The 5,072-nt window shown below is 34.9% G+C and overlaps 1 pseudogene; it reads right to left on the bottom strand.

Moving 5' to 3' along the window:
* Positions 1-118: 118 nt before the first annotated feature.
* LOC111089752 lies at positions 119-4,535 on the bottom strand (annotated as a pseudogene).
* Between the last annotated feature and the right edge of the window lie 537 nt (positions 4,536-5,072).

Here is a 5,072-nt window from a genome sequence, read left to right as displayed (position 1 = left end):
AAATGGAACCAATAAAATTTATTAATTTGATTTCTGACATTTTCTATTTAGGTTTTATTGATTAGATTTTAGGACAACACAACACAAAGATACAGAATACAGATATTATGACAAAAAATATTTTATGGAAATAAGGGTTCTAATATTTATTCAAAAATCTCATTTCCTTGTGTATAAAGTAGGTAAACACATTAACATACAGTAAGAGGTATTATGAAGTCACGTGAGAAATATTACGTATTAACGTACAATATTGATACAGTCTACACAAAGCGAAATATAAAGATAGTTAAGGACATCCATACAATATAAAATTAAAACTGTTACGATACATCTAAATAGCTTTCAGAAACTATATCTGGAAGTTAAGAACTTTCTTCTAACTTAATAAACATATTCAGATATAAATGTTCTGTTAACCTTCTTATGAATGGGTATTAGAAAATCAAATTATAAGCGAGTGAAATCTTGAATCGTGAGTTTACCATTGTAAACTCTCGTTCCCAAAGTGAAGCGTAATTCTATATATATCTCACTTTTTCTTTTTCTCACAAAGAATGGTTAAATTGCCTTCATAAAGAAAAATCATTTGTTATTTTTGAGTTCTCTTTGATATTTCTTTAAAATTATCACCTGTAATAACGAGTTATAATGTCCTACATTTAATCGATAATAAAAATCACTAATTACTCCTTTTATATTGCAGCACCTTACAGGGTTTCTACTTTTATTACATTTATTTCTGTTTTATGGCATTAATATTATTAATAGTGCATAGAATTACATGGATATAAATAGGCTTAGTTTTAAGGCTTTGAAGGCGTACAGAATACTGGCAATAAAAACTCGTAAAAATAGTATTACAATGTTTAGCACAAAACAAATTTTTATAAATTCAGTCTTTACAGAGATTTCTTTCTTAAAATAAAAAACATAATTCTGAGCGAATATTTCATTATGTTTAGTGTTATTTTTGAAGATAAGTCCCAGGATTCTTAACTGTACCATCGTATATTTTGTTCGTCTCTGTCAGTGATCATCTTACAGTTGTGAAACTCTTCCCATAAATAGCACAGCACCAGTTTCTGAATGTCGAATGAAGAATAAAAACGGATGGTTTGCCATAAATCTTGGTACTGCACTTCGCCAGCCAGCACCGACACCACTCGCACCAGTAGCTACGGTACCTTCTTCGTCAACTTCAATAGAAGTCTTGTGGACCACAGTACTGACGTAGAGGCCAACCTGGTCAGTAATTCCATCCAGATTAGCGTTACCCCGGAAAAGACTGCTCATCCCCATGTCTTTTAGACTGTTCTTTAAGTTCTCCTCGTATTCTTCCTCAAGTTTAAACTTAGGAATGTACACTTGGATTCTTCTCTTACGAAGAGTTGAATCAATCAAATTGAGAGAAGCAGGAGACAATGCTTGTTCCAGTTCTGGTAGTCCATTTCGACTTACAGGCAACAACAATAACATATTCACTTTTCTTCCTTGGTAAGGCATTTCCAAGGCGACACAATCCAAACTCGGAATGTAGCCATAAGGAAGTCGCGATTCCATTATCATCATAACAGTGTCTTTCGGGACAGTTCCGTTGTTGTAGAATTTCATAATTCTGGATTGTTCTGGATCAAACTTAGTTTCCCAGAAACCTTTGAAGTAAACTGCATTCAGAAAGAAGAGAAGCGTGTTGGTATCAGGTGGACTTTTCAAGAGATTTTGTATATTATTTTGAGTTTTTTGAGCTACCCAGGTATTGATAGCTTGCTGGACGATGGTTCCTTGAGATTGAAAATCTACTTCTCGTATCTCTGCCTCAAAATTTCTTTCAATTTTCTGCCTAAAATCTTCAAGAACCTCAAATGAACGCTGTATCAGAAGTGCATTTGCTGTCTCGAAGGTGTAGCCAATGGCGTTGCTACTGAGAATATTTATTGTCTGTTGGAAACCATGTCGGACGTCATCGTGGTTCAATCCAAAAGCACCGTAGCCGAGAGCCGAGTGCATCTCACGTTCTGTTACTCCACGGGATCCAAGGTACACCATGGCCATGACGCAGGACATGCTGTAGGGAGAAATTAGTACATTACCACTTCCTTTAAGAATGTTGTAGAGACCAAAACCAAAATAGTTGCTAGCGTTGGCAATTCTTGTCGCTTCACTTAACTGTTGCTGGTTCTCATCTGACAAGCGAAGATATTCATCAAGTAAGGAATTACCCAGAGACACTTGCGGTAAGAAGATGAGTTGCAGTGAAGATAAGGTTAAAAATAAGCTCCTCATTTTCTTTCTGACCTGGTAACAAAACAAGACAGCAATATATTTCACAACGTTAACATCGAGACTTTATTACATTTGTAGGAAACGTAACAGAGAAACATAAGTTTAACAGAAACAACAATATATCTTATCAGAATAGAATATATTCCAATAACAAGAATGAAAGCTGCCCGTTCTCTAATTGAAGGAAATCATCGAAAAAGTTATTGGTCAAGTTAGAGTGATTAGTGGATTATGATATAGAATGAAGTGTTAAAAATATAATAAGCACAATACTAATTGCTAATAACATGTAAATTAATTATAGTACTTATTGTTTTAGTAAGTATATATGAAACCATTTTAAAGAGACAAACAGTCATCTAATAATGATAATGCTCTTAACCATAAACAAGCTAAACACCAGTACCATACCTACTGAAACCGGCCACAAACAAGCTAAATACCAGTACCATACCTACTGAAACCGGCCATAAACAAGTTAAACACAAGCACCATACCTACTGCTGAAACCGACCATAAGCAAGCTAAATACAAGTACCATACTTACTGAAACCGGCCATAAACAAGCTAAACACAAGTACCCTACCTAATGAAACCGGCCATAAATAAGCTAAACACCAGTACCATACCTACTGAAACCGGCCATAAGCAAGCTAAACACAAGCACCATACCTACTGAAACCGACCATGAAATCGACAATGAATGTCCTGAAAGCATATTCTATTCTTACCAAATGCGGCCATAAAGAAACTTACACATTAAATCTTATACGTTGTGAAGCTGTTAAAACGTCACCCGGATGTTCTTATATAAACATAACAGTTTGTAACTGTAAAGTTTCACTTGTTTAGACCACATTAGAGAAGCCATAGCAATATGTTGAAAGAGTGTTAATCTCAATTAATGTCAATGTGTTTTTCTTCTTTTTAACACGTATTTCTTCGTAAATGTTTGTTTTATCGTGTGATACATTGAAATCACATGGTTCAAAGATGGGCTCGTCAGCATCATTACCTTTAAGCTCTCCTCCAGTACTAGTCACTATTTCCAGCATCAGACATGTTTTAGAAAGCAATCTCCTGCCAATATCAAATTAAAAAATAAAAAAACTACCATGCTTGGCCATCGCAAATAACTAAATAAAATTCAGAATCAATGCATCAATTTATTGTTGTTTTATAAGTGAAGAAAAACAAAAATTCAAGTCTTCGTTTTGGCGAATCAACTTCATATTCCCGTTTTCAACCTTTATCAAATTCGTGGTATTTATACGCGACCAACCGGTTTATTTTGTGTCACTTTATACTGTGTATTCGTTAGTAGTTTGGCGATCACTCAAGGACACTCTAACCTTTATTTATCTTCTGCTGTACACGAACAAAACATCATGTAATTAAAAAAAGTGTTTAACTATCACTTCAGCATTGTAGTTGGAAAATATCGGACTTGCGTAAGACAAATACGTCATTTAAACAGTTAAATTTAATTTTATGCAATAGGTGTTTAAGTTTAATTTCTATCACCACCTATCCTCGTCGTATCTGTATACAAAGTTAACACTTGTTATGGGAGGTGTTGATAATCTCTCCCTTCTAGACACACCTGTCTACAAAGTCAACAGTTGTTATGGGAGGTGTTGATAACCTCTCCCTTCTAGTCACATCTGTCTACAAAGTCAACACTTGTTATTGGAGGTGTTGATAACCTCTCCCTTCTAGTCATATCTGTCTACAAAGTTACCACTTGTTATTGGAGGTGTTGATTCTAGTCACATCTGTCTACAACATCAACACTTGTTATGGAAGGTGGTGATAACCTCTCCCTTCTAGTCACATCTGTCTACAAAGTCAACACTTGTTATTGGAGGATTTGGACACTTCCAAAGCTTACATCTTCCTTTGCTATTATGAAATATGTGTCTCAGAACACACATTATTACAGAACAACTCTTAGAAATTAATGATTTCGAAACTGTAGAAAAGCTACATTTTATTCTAGTAACTGAACAAAGTTACTAATACACAACTACAAAACGATTAAAGTTACATTAAATTTTTAAATTATGGTTTTGTTTCATTCAGTTGAACGTTGAGTAAATCACTTACCGGCGTTTCTGTTGAAACGTGCTTTGTAATTATAACTGTTTATTAAACTTGTTGCGGGAAAACTGTTCAACTTTTTATTACGCGCGTGTTCTTTTAGTCCAGAACCTCCCTCACGGGTATAACAAACAATCTCGACTTTTGGTTTTATCACTGAAGTGATTCTTGATTGGCTAATCCAGTGACGTAATTCATTTAAACTCACGAGTTCTCAGTATCCTGTCTGGAGAATAAGTTTTGGTTGCTATCATGTCCACCAGTATTTCCTCTCTGACATTACTTTATCCCCTTTAACAACTAATTATTTTCAGGAAATCCTGCATGCGACCGGGTCGAACTGTGTCACTAAGTTACTTTCTGTCTCTAGAGGAAACAATAATGAATAAAAAAAGTAGAATGAGAAACGTACTAAGACATATATTTTTTCTTATTATTTCATTGCGAAGAACGTCACCCAATGTTCTGGTTAACAGCTTTGTTATAGTTTTTGTTTTTATTTGCCACGAGATTAAGAAATTAGGAAACGTCGAGTGAAAAAAAAAAGAGGTTATTACGTGACGGTCAATCCCACTATTCGTTGGTAAAAGAGTAGCCCAAGAATTGGCGGTGGGTGGTGATGACTAGCTGCCTTCCCTCTAGTTTTACACTGCTAAATTAACCATTCTTCATAGATGCATCTGTGG

Source organism: Limulus polyphemus, unplaced genomic scaffold (genome assembly GCF_000517525.1).
Source record: "Limulus polyphemus unplaced genomic scaffold, Limulus_polyphemus-2.1.2 Scaffold7276, whole genome shotgun sequence".
In the NCBI taxonomy this organism is placed as follows: domain Eukaryota; kingdom Metazoa; phylum Arthropoda; class Merostomata; order Xiphosura; family Limulidae; genus Limulus; species Limulus polyphemus.
The sequence above is the reverse complement of the archived record's forward strand: the minus strand, read 5'-3'. Positions and strand labels throughout refer to the sequence as shown.